Here is an 18,188-nt window from a genome sequence, read left to right as displayed (position 1 = left end):
TGAGAAAGAGTGAGAGCATAGCCCATTAAAGTGAGACTTTGATTTTTCTAACCCAAGCAGCCTCCACTCTTGTCTCTCAATCTTCTTTCTCATTCACCACTCACCAGCGCCGCATCTCCTTTTCCAACCCTAGCCTCGCCTGCTTTATTGCAACTGTCTCTTCTCTCCCTCTCTATCACCCTTTCTAACCCGAACATGCTGTTGAGATAGTGTTTCCTTCCTTTTTCACTCCCTCACGTGTTGTTTCATTCGATGATTATAGGGTCCATCCACCGAACGGATCGTAGAGGGAGTTGAAATCTCAAAGGATTAAGTAACATATGACATATTTTATAAACAAATTCAATATTTGTGCCTCTTTCATGCCAAAAATGTTATTTTCTCTCCCAATTGTTCTTCCTTTTCGTTTTTTCTTTGAAATTAATCCAGATTTTTTACTCATTTGCATCTTCTCTTGTACCTGATGCATGTATCGAAGGCCATCATTTTAAGAATGTGAGAAAATTGTCGAGGGAAGCCGAAGACGTCAACGATTGAGAGCGAATGATGAATTGGAATATGAGCAATTTTTATTTTTTTTTCTTGATTCTCACTCTCATCTCTTTATTATGTTGCTTAATTTCTAGATCTATTATGTTGCTTAATTTCTAGATCTGTAAGTTGTAATTTTATTTTCAAATATCCAAATTTTCTAGATCTATGTATCGGAATGGATGGTTCCTATTTTACTTCACATCTCTTTTTGCAATTTTTTTTGGATAAACAACCTAGGTAACCGACCAATTGGAATTGTCACCACACTAACCGAACCCGAGCAACCCGTTGCCTCTGAACGGTCGGTGTTGGGCCTGTTTGGTGTTTTTCACCCGACGAAAACGATATTCTTGGCCTGAAACCAACTGTAGTTGTCCAATGGATAGCCCTAGCTTTTCTTGTCTTTCTACGTTTATGAATATAATTAATTTGCCATTTGATTGTGATGGAAGAGACTAGTTGATTTCTACTACTTCACATTAGTAGTCTCCACTTGTTAGAATAGCTAGTTACTCTCTCCGTTCCACAAAGATTGTTGTTTAAAGTTTTGGCACAAAGAGTAAGATGACAATTATAGATAGTATAATGTTACTAAAGTGCCCTTATTTAATTTTACTGGTACCATGTGCAACTATTAATTATACTTAGATAGAGAAAAATGTAGTTTATAGAGAATAGTTATGGTTTGTTAATATGAAAGATGAAAAGTGAGAGAAAATGTATTAAATGAGTATAGGGGGAAAATTAGCAAAAAATGCATTGGTTTTATAAAATAACAAACATTTTGGAATATTGAAACAATGTACAAAACAAGAATCTTGGTGGAACAGTGGGAATACATGTTTATTTAACTCTATGGTAGTCAGCACGAAATAGTTTATGAACCCGCGTCCGGATCTAGCAGTTAAACACAGTCAATAACGTGTAGATGTATGATTTAACGAGGGCCTCAACATGTTCTTGTATTTTGTTGATGTATGATTTTGCTATGGTGAACTCTATGCTCAGGAGCATCTTGAGTTTTTTAGCGATCATCTTAATCATGATGATGTAAGCTTATGGTTTATATACACTAAAGGTTTGAAGGTCCCTGAAAATATATGCGTCAACATCGAACAACCTCATGATTTTGTTTTGGCACTTGTGGTTTCTGAAGCCAATTATAGGAGGCTTTTAAATGCAATGATCTTCGGTAACATTTTCTATGGAGCGATCAACAAGATCAGACATCCCAAAGCATGGTCTCCTCCAGAGTAGATGGACTCATATATATAGCTGAACTTATATTACATATGACTATTTTAGCTTGAATTTTTTTGGAATGTTGTGATGTTTGACCTCTCTGTTGTTCTTTGTGTTGCTCGATTGTGCTAGATTTATCTTGGATTAAATACCTTGCTTCAAAGGCTGAGATGAAAATCTGCTCATCCTTTTTTATGAGCTTCTAGTGAGTCACTTGGTTAATTCAAAGTTGACTTTGCAAAAAAAAAGCGTGTATAGTTTTATTTTTTAGTACAAAGAACAAAAAACAGAAAAGATCTACTTCTAAGAGTTCGCACCCTCGCGTAATCAACGAACAAAAGCAGGCCTAACCCCCGAGGAGGCTCCAGAAAAATATGCAATCCCTTTTCTGTAGAGGAACGAAGCTTAGCCATAAAATCAGCGGTCGCGTTCCCCTCTAGAATGGTGTAGATGTATGATTTAACGAGGGCCTCATCATGTTCTTGTATTTTGTTGATGTATGATTTTGCTATGGTGAGCTCTATGCTCAGGAGCATCTTGAGTTTTTTAGCGATCATCTTAATCATGATGATGTAAGCTTATGGTTTATATCATGGTCATGAAAACCGGACCGGACCGGTCGGTTTAACTGATTGAACCGGGAACCGTACTAGTGGCCGGTCCAATATGCTCATAAAACCGGATGGAAAAAGAACCGGTCAAAGACCGCAAAAACCGGTCAAAAACCGGAAAAACCTGGAAAACCGGCGGTGCTCCGGTTAAAGCCGGTTGAACAAAAACGTGAATATGGAGCCAATGGAAACCCGAAGAGATGAAGTGAAAAATTCAGAAATAGAGTGAGAGAAGACAGAGGCATCCTTCAGTGAAGGTTAGAAGAGATCAGAGATGAGCTGCAGTTGTTGGAAGAACTGTGATTGGGTCAGTTCATCACTTCATCACGTCATTGAATTGTTGGGGTGTGCTTCTCTCCATCTGAAAACAGTTGTGCGGCTACTGGTAGAAGAAAAAGTTTAGCCAAAATGTTTTGATATATGGTGAGGTGGAACCCTAAAATCAGATTTGGGCCTTCAAGCCCAAGCTTTACATGGTCATGGCCCTTTTTCATTTTACGTTATTTATGCTAAAAACAATGCCCCCTAATCTTCCGATGAGAAAAAAGATTGCCCAAAAGACAAATTGTCTTTTTTTTTTTTGAAATTCACAAATTGTCACTTACGTAAGTTTTTTTTTTGAAACTTACGTCAGTTTTATTTTTGGAACAAACTTACTAAAGAAAATTTCTCAAATTATATATATATATATATACTTTTTTTGAAAGGAATTTCTCAAATTATATTAGAACATTTAAAATATCACTTACGTATTAGGCTAAAATAGTGATGGATTTGATTTTTTTTTATACATTTACCTTCCATATATATATTTTAAAATAATCATATTTAAATTATAGCGGTAAAACCGGTTGGACCACGATTCAACTACGGTTAAACCAGTGAACCTTAAACCAGTACCTTTACCGGTTTGATCACCGGTCCGGTTTTAATAACCTTGGTTTATATACACTAAAGGTTTGAAGGTCCCTGAAAATATATGCGTCAACATCGAACAACCTCATGATTTTGTTTTGGCACTTGTGGTTTCTGAAGCCAATTATAGGAGGCTTTTAAATGCAATGATCTTCGGTAACATTTTCTATAGAGCGATCAACAAGATCAGACATCTCAGAGCATGGTCTCCTCCAGAGTAGATGGATTCATATATATAGCTGAACTTATATTACATATGACAATTTATCTTGAATTTTTTTGGAATGTTGTGATGTTTGACCTCTCTGTTGTTCTTTGTGTTGCTCGATTGTGCTAGATTTATCTTGGATTAAATACCTTGCTTCAAAGGCTGAGATGAAAACCTGCTCATCCTTTTTTATGAGCTTCTAGTGAGTCACTTGGTTAATTCAAAGTTGACTTTGTCAAAAAAAAAAACGTGTATAGTTTTATTTTTTAGTACAAAGAACAAAAAACAGAAAAGATCTACTTCTAAGAGTTCGCACCCTCGCGTAATCAACGAACAAAAGCAGGCCTAACCCCCGAGGAGGCTCCAGAAAAATATGCAATCCCTTTTCTGTAGAGGAACGAAGCCTAGCCATAAAATCAGCGGTCGCGTTCCCCTTTAGAATGGTGTAGATGTATGATTTAACGAGGGCCTCATCATGTTCTTGTATTTTGTTGATGTATGATTTTGCTATGGTGAGCTCTATGCTCAGGAGCATCTTGAGTTTTTTAGCGATCAACTTAATCATGATGATGTAAGCTTACACTAAAGGTTTGAAGGTCCCTGAAAATATATGCATCAACATCGAACAACCTCATGATTTTGATTTGGTACTTGTGGTTTCTGAAGCCAATTATAGGAGGCTTTTAAATGCAATGATCTTCGGTAACATTTTCTATGGAGCGATCAACAAGATCAGACATCCCAGAGCATGGTCTCCTCCAGAGTAGATGGATTCATATATATAGCTGAACTTATATTACATATGACAATTTATCTTGAATTTTTTTGGAATGTTGTGATGTTTGACCTCTCTGTTGTTCTTTGTGTTGCTCGATTGTGCTAGATTTATCTTGGATTAAATACCTTGCTTCAAAGGCTGAGATGAAAATCTGCTCATCCTTTTTATGAGCTTCTAGTGAGTCACTTGGTTAATTCAAAATTGACTTTGTCACAAAAAAAACGTGTATAGTTTTATTTTTTAGTACAAAGAACAAAAAACAGAAAAGATCTAATTCTAAGAGTTCGCACCCTCGCGTAATCAACGAACAAAAGCAGGCCTAACCCCCGAGGAGGCTCCAGAAAAATATGCAATCCCTTTTCTGTAGAGGAATGAAGCGTAGCCATAAAATCAGCGGTCGCGTTCCCCTCTAGAATGGTGTAGATGTTTGATTTAACGAGGGCCTCATCATGTTCTTGTATTTTGTTTATGTATGATTTTGCTATGGTGAGCTCTATGCTCAACAACATCTTGAGTTTTTAGCGATCATCTTAATCATGATGATGTAAGCTTATGGTTTATATACACTAAAGGTTTAAAGGTCCCTGAAAATATATGCGTCAACATCGAACAACCTCATGATTTTGTTTTGCCACTTGTGGTTTCTGAAGCCAATTATAGGAGGCTTTTAAATGCAATGATCTTCGGTAACATTTTCTATGAAGCGATCAACAAGATCAGACATCCCAGAGCATGGTCTCCTCCAGAGTAGATGGATTCATATATATAGCTGAACTTATATTACATATGACTATTTTAGCTTGAATTTTTTTGGAATGTTGTGATGTTTGACCTCTCTATTGTTCTTTATGTTGCTCGATTGTGCTAGATTTATCTTGGATTAAATACCTTGCTTCAAAGGCTGAGATGAAAATCTGCTCATCCTTTTTTATGAGCTTCTAGTGAGTCACTTGGTTAATTCAAAGTTGACTTTGTCAAAAAAAAACGTGTATAGTTTTATTTTTTAGTACAAAGAACAAAAAACAGAAAAGATCTACTTCTAAGAGTTCGCACCCTCGCGTAATCAACGAACAAAAGCAGGCCTAACCCCCGAGGAGGCTCCAGAAAAATATGCAATCCCTTTTCTGTAGAGGAACGAACCCTAGCCATAAAATCAGCGGTCGCGTTCCCCTCTAGAACGGTGTAGATGTATGATTTAACGAGGCCCTCATCATGTTCTTGTATTTGTTTGATTTATGATTTTGCTATGGTGAACTCTATGCTCAGGAGCATCTTGAGTTTTTTAGCGATCAACTTAATCATGATGATGTAAGCTTATGGTTTATATACACTAAAGGTTTGAAGGTCCCTGAAAATATATGCGTCAACATCGAACAACCTCATGATTTTGTTTTGACACTTGTGGTTTCTGAAGCCAATATTAGGAGGTTTTTTAATGCAATGATCTTCGGTAACATTTTCTATGGAGCGATCAACAAGATCAGACATCCCAAAGCATGGTCTCCTCCAGAGTAGATGGATTCATATATATAGCTGAACTTATATTACATATGACTATTTTAGCTTGAATTTTTTTGGAATGTTGTGATGTTTGATCTCTCTGTTGTTCTTTGTGTTGCTCGATTGTGCTAGATTTATCTTGGATTAAATACCTGGCTTCAAAGGCTGAGATGAAAATCTGCTCATCCTTTTTTATGAGCTTCTAGTGAGTCACTTGGTTAATTCAAAGTTGACTTTGTAAAAAAAAAACGTGTATAGTTTTATTTTTTAGTACAAAGAACAAATAACAGAAAAGATCTACTTCTAAGAGTTCACACCCTCGCGTAATCAACGAACAAAAGCAATCCTAACCCCCGAGGAGGCTCCAGAAAAATATGCAATCCCTTTTCTGTAGAGGAACGAAGCCTAGCCATAAAATCAGCGGTCGCGTTCCCCTCTAGAATGGTGTAGATGTATGATTTAACGAGGGCCTCATCATGTTCTTGTATTTTGTTGATGTATGATTTTGCTATGGTGAGCTCTATGCTCAGGAGCATCTTGAGTTTTTTAGCGATCAACTTAATCATGATGATGTAAGCTTATCGTTTATATACACTAAAGGTTTGAAGGTCCCTGAAAATATATGCGTCAACATCGAACAACCTCATGATTTTGTTTTGGCACTTGTGGTTTCTGAAGCCAATTATAGGAGGCTTTTAAATACAATGATCTTCGGTAACTATTTCTATGGAGCGATCAACAAGATCAGACATCCCAGAGCATGGTCTCCTCCAGAGTATATGGATTCATATATATAGCTGAACTTATATTACATATGACTATGTTAGCTTGAATTTTTTTGGAATGTTGTGATGTTTGACCTCTCTGTTGTTCTTTGTGTTGCTCGATTGTGCTAGATTTATCTTGGATTAAATACTTGGCTTCAAAGGCTGAGATGAAAATCTGCTCATCCTTTTTTATGAGCTTCTAGTGAGTCACTTGGTTAATTCAAAGTTGACTTTGTCAAAAAAAAAACGTGTATAGTTTTATTTTTTAGTACAAAGAACAAAAAACAGAAAAGATCTACTTCTAAGAGTTCACACCCTCGCGTATTCAACGAACAAAAGCAGGCCTAACCCCCGAGGAGGCTCCAGAAAAATATGTAATCCCTTTTCTGTAGAGGAACGAAGCCTAGCCTTAAAATCAGCGGTCGCGTTCCCTTCTAGAATGGTGTAGATTTATGATTTAACAAGGGCCTCATCATGTTCTTGTATTTTGTTGATGTATGATTTTGCTATGGTGAACTCTATGCTCAGAAGCATCTTGAGTTTTTTAGCGATCATCTTAATCATGATGATGTAAGCTTATGGTTTATATACACTAAAGGTGAGAAGGTCCCTGAAAATATATGCGTCAACATCGAACAACCTCATGATTTTGTTTTGGCACTTGTGGTTTCTGAAGCCAATTATAGGAGGCTTTTAAATGCAATGATCTTCGGTAACATTTTCTATGGAGCGATCAACAAGATAAGACATCCCAGAGCATGGTCTCCTCCAGAGTAGATGGATTCATATATATAGCTGAACTTATATTACATATGACTATTTTAGCTTGAATTTTTTTTGGAATGTTGTGATGTTTGACCTTTCTGTTTTTCTTTGTGTTGCTCGATTGTGCTAGATTTATCTTAGATTAAATACCTGGCTTCAAAGGCTGAGATGAAAATCTGCTCATCCTTTTTTATGAGCTTCTAGTGAGTCACTTGGTTAATTCAAAGTTGACTTTGTAAAAAAAAAAACGTGTATAGTTTTATTTTTTAGTACAAAGAACAAAAAACAGAAAAGATCTACTTCTAAGAGTTCGCACCCTCGCGTAATCAACGAACAAAAGCAGGCCTAACCCCCGAGGAGGCTCCAGAAAAATATGCAATCCCTTTTCTGTAGAGGAACGAACCCTAGCCATAAAATCAGCGGTCGCGTTCCCCTCTAGAACGGTGTAGATGTATGATTTAACGAGGCCCTCATCATGTTCTTGTATTTGTTTGATTTATGATTTTGCTATGGTGAACTCTATGCTCAGGAGCATCTTGAGTTTTTTAGCGATCAACTTAATCATGATGATGTAAGCTTATGGTTTATATACACTAAAGGTTTGAAGGTCCCTGAAAATATATGCGTCAACATCGAACAACCTCATGATTTTGTTTTGACACTTGTGGTTTCTGAAGCCAATATTAGGAGGTTTTTTAATGCAATGATCTTCGGTAACATTTTCTATGGAGCGATCAACAAGATCAGACATCCCAAAGCATGGTCTCCTCCAGAGTAGATGGATTCATATATATAGCTGAACTTATATTACATATGACTATTTTAGCTTGAATTTTTTTGGAATGTTGTGATGTTTGATCTCTCTGTTGTTCTTTGTGTTGCTCGATTGTGCTAGATTTATCTTGGATTAAATACCTGGCTTCAAAGGCTGAGATGAAAATCTGCTCATCCTTTTTTATGAGCTTCTAGTGAGTCACTTGGTTAATTCAAAGTTGACTTTGTAAAAAAAAAACGTGTATAGTTTTATTTTTTAGTACAAAGAACAAATAACAGAAAAGATCTACTTCTAAGAGTTCACACCCTCGCGTAATCAACGAACAAAAGCAATCCTAACCCCCGAGGAGGCTCCAGAAAAATATGCAATCCCTTTTCTGTAGAGGAACGAAGCCTAGCCATAAAATCAGCGGTCGCGTTCCCCTCTAGAATGGTGTAGATGTATGATTTAACGAGGGCCTCATCATGTTCTTGTATTTTGTTGATGTATGATTTTGCTATGGTGAGCTCTATGCTCAGGAGCATCTTGAGTTTTTTAGCGATCAACTTAATCATGATGATGTAAGCTTATCGTTTATATACACTAAAGGTTTGAAGGTCCCTGAAAATATATGCGTCAACATCGAACAACCTCATGATTTTGTTTTGGCACTTGTGGTTTCTGAAGCCAATTATAGGAGGCTTTTAAATACAATGATCTTCGGTAACTATTTCTATGGAGCGATCAACAAGATCAGACATCCCAGAGCATGGTCTCCTCCAGAGTATATGGATTCATATATATAGCTGAACTTATATTACATATGACTATTTTAGCTTGAATTTTTTTGGAATGTTGTGATGTTTGACCTCTCTGTTGTTCTTTGTGTTGCTCGATTGTGCTAGATTTATCTTGGATTAAATACTTGGCTTCAAAGGCTGAGATGAAAATCTGCTCATCCTTTTTTATGAGCTTCTAGTGAGTCACTTGGTTAATTCAAAGTTGACTTTGTCAAAAAAAAAACGTGTATAGTTTTATTTTTTAGTACAAAGAACAAAAAACAGAAAAGATCTACTTCTAAGAGTTCACACCCTCGCGTATTCAACGAACAAAAGCAGGCCTAACCCCCGAGGAGGCTCCAGAAAAATATGTAATCCCTTTTCTGTAGAGGAACGAAGCCTAGCCTTAAAATCAGCGGTCGCGTTCCCTTCTAGAATGGTGTAGATTTATGATTTAACAAGGGCCTCATCATGTTCTTGTATTTTGTTGATGTATGATTTTGCTATGGTGAACTCTATGCTCAGAAGCATCTTGAGTTTTTTAGCGATCATCTTAATCATGATGATGTAAGCTTATGGTTTATATACACTAAAGGTGAGAAGGTCCCTGAAAATATATGCGTCAACATCGAACAACCTCATGATTTTGTTTTGGCACTTGTGGTTTCTGAAGCCAATTATAGGAGGCTTTTAAATGCAATGATCTTCGGTAACATTTTCTATGGAGCGATCAACAAGATAAGACATCCCAGAGCATGGTCTCCTCCAGAGTAGATGGATTCATATATATAGCTGAACTTATATTACATATGACTATTTTAGCTTGAATTTTTTTTGGAATGTTGTGATGTTTGACCTTTCTGTTTTTCTTTGTGTTGCTCGATTGTGCTAGATTTATCTTAGATTAAATACCTGGCTTCAAAGGCTGAGATGAAAATCTGCTCATCCTTTTTTATGAGCTTCTAGTGAGTCACTTGGTTAATTCAAAGTTGACTTTGTAAAAAAAAAAACGTGTATAGTTTTATTTTTTAGTACAAAGAACAAAAAACAGAAAAGATCTACTTCTAAGAGTTCGCACCCTCGCGTAATCAACGAACAAAAGCAGGCCTAACCCCCGAGGAGGCTCCAGAAAAATATGCAATCCCTTTTCTGTAGAGGAACGAAGCCTAGCCATAAAATCAGCGGTCGCGTTCCCCTCTAGAATGGTGTAGATGTATGATTTAACGAGGGCCTCATCATGTTCTTGTATTTTGTTGATGTATGATTTTGCTATGGTGAACTCTATGCTCAGGAGCATCTTGAGTTTTTTAGCGATCATCTTAATCATGATGATGTAAGCTTATGGTTTATATATACTAAAGGTTTGAAGGTCCCTGAAAATATATGCGTCAACATCGAACAACCTCATGATTTTGTTTTGGCACTTGTGGTTTCTGAAGCCAATTATAGGAGGCTTTTAAATGCAATGATCTTCGGTAACATTTTCTATGGAGCGATCAACAAGATAAGACATCCCAGAGCATGGTCTCCTCCAGAGTAGATGGATTCATATATATAGCTGAACTTATATTACATATGACTATTTTAGCTTGAATTTTTTTTGGAATGTTGTGATGTTTGACCTTTCTGTTTTTCTTTGTGTTGCTCGATTGTGCTAGATTTATCTTGGATTAAATACCTTGCTTCAAAGGCTGAGATGAAAATCTGCTCATCCTTTTTTATGAGCTTCTAGTGAGTCACTTGGTTAATTCAAAGTTGACTTTGTCAACAAAAAAAAACGTGTATAGTTTTATTTTTTAGTACAACGAACAAAAAACAGAAAAGATCTACTTCTAAGAGTTCGCACCCTCGCGTAATCAACGAACAAAAGCAGGCCTAACCCCCGAGGAGGCTCCAGAAAAATATGCAATCCCTTTTCTGTAGAGGAACGAAGCCTAGCCATAAAATCAGCGGTCGCGTTCCCCTCTAGAATGGTGTGGCAAACAACAACCGACCAAGGCAACTATAGCATAGACCAGATGGAACTCACCATCGCTTCATAAACATTGATACCCGGCCCAAGACCATTTAGAAGATGCGACGCCAAGGTAGAGTCGAAAAAACAAGACAACTTGCTTGTACACAAGCTCCCAACACAACGACATACCATGAAAAATCGCCTAAAACTCAACCTGTAACACCTCTGAATGTCTAAAGAATGTTGTAAACAAATGACCCCCATCAACACAAACCATTCCACCATCCCCACTAGGGACAAGGTTGCCATGTGAGCTCCCATCAACGTTCAATGTCACCCAACCCGCCGGAGGGAACTCCCACGCAACCCACTGCTCCGGCCACACACTCAAATCACGTTGTCCCACCAGAGTCCCTAGCACTTGCAAAGGACTCAAAGAAGTCAAGCGCACTGCCACGGACGAAACACGACCTTGACCAAACAATGCCTCACACTATTGCTTCCATAACAGCCACATAATAACCAAAACCTCCACCACCTCGCCACGAGGGAAAGCCTCCAAAAACATTGTAAAAGAAACCGCTGCCAAGGCAGCCGGAGGGAGCCTACGCACACCCAATCATACCTCATAGGAAATATTGTTGTCCTGCACACAGTGCAGAATGGTCTCTGTGGCTACCCAGCAAAGACAACACCTAGGGTTGATGGGGATATAACGCGCTGCCAAAACCGCAGCACTCGGGAGGGCGTTCGACCAAGCAAGGCAAGCAAATAAATCGACATCATCTGGAACCGCGAGCCGCCAAACCCAAGCTCAGGGAATTGTAGCCAACGACGTCTTAGATGAAATCCAATCATAGGAAGATTTTGTTGAGTACACACCGTCCAAACTCCCCTTTCAAACACGAACATCAGGCACATCTGAAGCAATCACCACATGAGACGCACGAATAACTTCCTGAACCTCCGTGGGCACCATGGTATAAAGCCTCTCCAAGTCAAAATTCTCATCTTAGTCACACACGTCGCCAACTCGCAGCTCAGTGTCATGAATGTCCACAAACGGAACCACCTCACACAGCGGACCAATACCCAACCAGTGTCATACCAGAAAGATAGGGTGCCCTGACCCACCCTCCAAACAAACCCCTCCCTCAAATGATAAAGCACCTTACAAATCGACCTCCACACAAAAGAGCCCCCTAACACCGGTTGCTCAACACATCACCACCCCGCACATACTTCGCCAAGATGAGTCGCACCCAAAGCTTCCCTAGATCATGGAGGAGACTCCAAAGCAACTTACCCAAAAGAGAGGAGTTGAACCATATCGCTTGCTTGATATTCAACCCACCCTTACTTTTAGGAAGAGTAAATGTGTCCCAAGCCACATAAGAGTGACCACTCGCCTCACCACACCCCCATAAGAATTGCCAAGAATCATATCCAATCTCTTGCATGTACATTGAGGAAGACAATAAATCTTCATCGGATGCATCGATATGATTGCATTACAGACCTCACAAGCATGGCTCTCCTGGGCTTAGACAACATATTTCGCTTCCACGAAGACAGCCTCCGCATAACTCGATCAAAAAGTGGATCAAAGGCCGCCTACCATACCTATGCACAAATGGAAAGCCCAAGTAAGACTCAATCTTGGAAGTGAAATCAATCCCAGTTATAGCAGAAATGCGCCTTTGCTTGTCCCTCGGAATACAAGCAGCAAATGCCTTGGACTTCACAATATTAACCTTACGACAAGACTCTAGGAAAAAAGTAGAAATGACCTCCTGGACGACCCGAACCTGGGATAGCTTGTTTTTCGGAAAAGCAAGACATCGTCCGTGAAATACAGACGAGACACCGGAGGACCGCCAGTCACAATATACATCGGATGCAAGAGACCAGAACCCAATCGACTATGAATCATGTGGGAAAGTCTCTCTATGCAGAGGACAAAGAGATAAGGAGACAAGGGATCCCCCTGTCAGAGACCACGAGAAGGAGAAAACAACTCTAATCGGATCCCAATCGAAAGAAGGGTAAGCCGAGAAGAAGTAACGCAACTCATGATCAGGCCTCTAATCCCCGGAGGAAAGCCACAACACTGAAGGGGATCATCCAGGAAACGCCAATCAACCCATTCATAAGCCTTCTCAAGGTCCAACTTAAAGAAACATCCTTGCTTCTCCGCTTCTTCAGGTTCATGTGGTAAATGGCCTCCTGAAGAACAATGGCATTATCATTCGTACACCTACCAAGAATGAAGCTTCTCTAAAGAGGACACACGATCCTATCCATGAACAGCCGAAGACGATTCACAAGGACTTTAGGAACAACTTAAAAGAGCACATGATAAAGACTAATTGGCCAGAGGTCCTTGATGGTATGAGGGTCATCTACCTTTAGGATAAGCACAATGAGGGTCTCTGCAATAATATGGTCAATGGTCCCCTCAGCAAACGCTTGTCGAACCACGCCCCATACTGCATCTCCAACAATATGCTAGAATTTCTTGTAAAAGAAGATTTAAAAGCCATCTGGACCCAGCGACTTAAAAGATCCCATGGCTACTACCTCCCTCTACACCTTCTCCTTAGAAACCGGCGCTAGAAGGGAATTCACCGCCTCAACAGATAAGGAGGGACAGTCCACCCCACTAAGCAAGGGGGGTTTCACCTGATTAGGAGAACAGAAGAGGCCACGGAAAAAGAAAATAGCCTCACGCTGAAGAACCCCATCATCATCACAAGTGTCACCATTGGGCAAGGTGAGCCTCACAGTCTGATTCGTCTTCCTTCTCACCAAAGCCTGAGTATGAAAGAACTTCGTGTTCTGATTCCTTAGGGAAACATCCCACTCCCAAGATTTCTGGAACCAAAGCATCTCTTCCTGCTGCAAGGTAAGATCGAGGTCTCGTTGAAGCTGATTATGGAGCAAAGTTAGAACCGTCGAGTCCACCACCTCAAGCCTCAACTGGATTCCTCTGATGCGTGCCCCAAGCTCCCTCTACGAAGCAAAGATACTACCAAACACAATCCTATTAAACGAGAGAAGTTAAAAAATCGCAATTGAGAACTAATTTTGGAATGTATATATTAAAATTTCATTTCAGATTTTAGTTCCTAGTAGTTGTTTTTATAGCAATGCATATTATTGAATGTCTAAAACCTTTAGAAATGCCAATATGTCCATTGAAGATAGTTCACAACCTTGACAAAGCAGCTTATGATTGTGTACGTTGCGCATCATGGTTGATTCAGCTTCTACTTCATCAGATGCAACTACTGCCACTACAACATTTTAGTCCTACAGCAACGCCCGAAAACCGTTGCATAAAGTCAAAAAACCGTTTCCTTTTCTTTCTGAAACGCTTTTGAACGTGTGGTAGTCTAAGGCGTTGCCTTATGATTGTGCAACGCTTTTCGGTAAAATTCGCAACAGCATTCCAAAACCGTTTTTCTTGACTAAATGCGCAACGCTTTTATTGGTTTTCTTTGGCAACGGATACCCAAGGGTTTCCATATGTGACAGGAGTAAAACGTTGTATTATCACTTTAAAGGGATACAATTATAAAACCGTCTTCGTAGGATTGTCGAAAACGTTCTCGAAGGCTTTACAAAAGCCGTTGTCTAATATTTATGAGCACGGTTTCCTAACCGTTGTCAAATGTTTCCAAATAATTACACAACTGTTCGATTATGATTGAATTTCTTACAACATTTTGTGTAATTAAACAAGAAAATATCCAGCAAACTAAAATACACAACTATTACTATACTTAATCATAAAACCAGTGCACTCATTTTGTTTGTGAGTGACATGCCCAAGGAGACAACAATGCAAATAGATGATAAGGAGTTTTAAGCTTCCACCTCAGACAAACACTGAAGCTGCAAACATAATGAGATCATTTTAATCAGTTCAGAGTTGGCATATGAAAACAGTTTTTATCTTCTTCAATTCCTAGCAAATGGTATGCATGATCATAAATTTCCTTAAACATAGAGCATAAGCAACCCAGAAGGTATTTCCATTTACCAAGCATCGGTATGGACTATGGATGATCCTTTTTAAGATGTTGAAATTATTCAAACAAGAATTAGTAAAAAAAATCAAGTTTCTTTATTCATGTATACTCATTTGGCTTAAATTCCTCATCTAAGTGTTACAAATCTGACCTGAGACACCTTCCTTGCTAGAATGGTCAATGACAGGGCCTGTAGTGAAGGAATTGCGTGAATGACTGCATCATAAACAAGTCATCATAATTAATCAAGTGTAGAATGGCTTCGAGTTTGCCAACTTCCATGTTAATGGCATCTGTTACCAAGTTAAAAAGTAGCAGATCATAGCAAAGAAGCTCCTCAGCTTCAAACTGCAAATAACTAAGCACATATCTACCTCTAATGTAATTGTAAACTTCTCCAAACCAAGAAGTAGAACACCAGTACAAATGGCGAAGACACTCAATCTACAACTCCTCCAAGTAGTACTATGGAGGAAAGGATTCAGCTGAACAGAAATTAACAATAGATATAGTAAAAAAGCTATTTCTTAGTAAAAAAAGATATAGAAAGTTAAACTTTCCAGCTTATAATAGTTTTTATTTGCAAATCAAATGCAACAGAACCACTTACAATATTGGTTAAGGCCACACAAGTGACACAACAAATATGGGAGGGACAAATCAATAGCATGAATATTTTTCCTCACCAGGTTTTATGAAATCAGACAAATCAAAATCGGTAGCCTTTAAAGGTGAATCTTATCTGTTTGATTTGAAAAGAAAATTCTGCATACAAAGATATTTTCATGTATACTTGCATAACTACATATTGCTTATATATGTCAGCGGACTGGACCACACCTCTGGTTTCATGTCCTGTTGTACCAACCTTAAGCATTTGCCCTACAACCACTGCTGCATCTTTTTCAGTATAACGACTGTCCTTCCTGTTAAAAGCAAAAGTAGACAAAGTAAGTTTAGGCCAACACCAAACAGACTTACTTGGCCAATATCCAATCTAGCAGTTCTCTACGCTCACATTATCTAAGGTAAATTGTCAACAAGTTCACCTTAATAGGTATATATAAAGGAAAAATGGAAAATAAACGCAACAGAAACGATTTAATAAATTATTTCCCAAAAGGTATATACTGAGTAAATTTTAGTCAAGTGCTGCTCAAGATCACATGAACTTAGTGAAACAACCAAAGAAAAAGACTAAAAACACGAGTAACTTACTCCATAACTATGTAGACATATGAATCAGAACTACATGGAATTTGACAAAAATAATCTAAATACTTTTAGAGGCAAGCATAACAAGAAATAAGAAATCTAAACCCTCAGATGGAGAGATAAAGTGTAGCAAAATTACCTCACAAAGTATGAATGCAGCAAACTACACATGATCCTTGACAAAGGTTCTGCATAAAAGAGAAAAGTGACAACACAAAGGTTATAGAAATAAAATCAAAGAGCGAATTTCAAGTACACCACCTTCAAACTGCTGTAATGGCCTACAATGAGCAAAAAGAAAATTGAAGACATAGCATCAGCTATGAGTAATGCAAAGACAAAGGAGAAGAAGAAAATTGAAAAGCATCAGCTATGAGTAATGTAATCATGTATAAAGCCAAAATCAAATCTGACAGAACGTGAGTAGCTTCTATGCATGAGAATTTATTTTGAGAGAGAGAAACTGGTCCCAATATGCTCTTAATCATAAACCAGCAAATTCTGTAATATGGTCACTTAAAAAGAAAACTACATTGTTTAACAGAAAGTTGTCACCAGAATAATGAACCAAAAGTATATCATACTCCCTTCATTTTTCACTTAGTAAAACTTAGGCTAATGTATAAGGCTCATAAATGCCCAAGTGTTCCAAATTCAATGGTTGCTTTATATTGGACATGAGAGCAGCAAGAGAAAAAGCTGTTTCTTTCTCAGAGGGGCTTGTGTTTTTAGACATGATGTCCGTAAAATTAACAAACTGCACAGAAGGGAAACATGCTTCAAACAGATCTAGTGATGGAAAAGAAAGCATTTAAGGCATGTATGCCTCCTAAGGACTGAGTCTCCATCTTCAATGGCGACACTTCTTGTTCTAACCTTAGAAAACAAATTTATCAGAACAAGATTAAGACACATGCTGAATTACATTAAGGTGATTGATTGTCGAAAGATAGATCAGGTTAACATGTCGCAACGAACCTTTCAGACACTTCCAATCCAACAGGAACAAACCTGGAATGGGATGGTGGTGCGTTTCAGTTGACCAAATTCACTTCTTAGTTCCCAATCTTGTTCTTTGTTCGTGCACTCAAGAGACGACAGAACCGCTCTCTATCTTCCTCGTTAGCAAAATCATCAATGTGCAAGCTCCGAGGAGAAAACCATCATCAGTCGATTTCACCTAAAACCCTAGTGCGCGGAGAAGGAAATCGCGACCACACTCGCGCGCGGAGGAGGTGGTCTCATTCCAAAACATGGCAAAGTCCAATAACATAAGTTGCCATTGAACAAGATTATAGCAGTATTAAGTATTCCAGAGCTTTGAGTAGCATGATCTAACAATGTCCAAATACTCTCATTCCAAAACAACAAATTAAAATTTAAAATGAAATAACACAACTCAAGTAATCCTAATCCTTTCATCAATAGGCAATTGAAACAAAAAATCAACAATGAAGCATGACAAATTGCTGCAAAGTGTAGGAAAGCATTTCTGGATAAAGAGCAAAGAAAAAATTAACCTCATGCATGAGTTTTCATCGCCTTCATGCAATTGAACCAAAAAGCAGTTATGAATTGGAATAGAACTAGGTTGATATATGTAACAGAAATTATAGGGAATTGAAGACATAAAAAGACGAGAGAACTAGGGATTCCATTTTACCTCGAGCAATTTGCAGCAATAGTCTTCTTTGTTCCCAATCTTGTTCTTCGTTCGTGCGCTGAAGAGACGACAGAACCGCCAATGTACAAGCTCCAACGAAAAAGCCATCATCTACCGATTCACCTCGACTTCCAATCACCTAAAACCTTAGCGCAGGGAGAATCACGACCACGCTCGCACGTAGAGAAGGAAATCGCGAACACGCTTGCACGCCGAGAAGGAAATCGTGAACACGCTCGCGCGCGGAGAAGGAAATTGCGAACACGATCGCGCACAAAGAAGGAAATTGTGAACCCTAGTGATGGAGAGGGTCGAGAAATCAACGAACCCTCTGTGTTGATGGAGAAGGAAGGGGAAAGAAAATCGCGAAGATGAACGCGCGATAATGAAAATTTTAGCGGTGGAATTATGTTTTAATGAATTGTATTCAGAAACGCTTTATCGTAGGGATATTAGGAAACGGCTT

Source organism: Lotus japonicus, chromosome 3 (assembly GCF_012489685.1).
Source record: "Lotus japonicus ecotype B-129 chromosome 3, LjGifu_v1.2".
NCBI lineage: Eukaryota > Viridiplantae > Streptophyta > Magnoliopsida > Fabales > Fabaceae > Lotus > Lotus japonicus.
Note: the sequence above shows the minus strand (reverse complement) of the source record.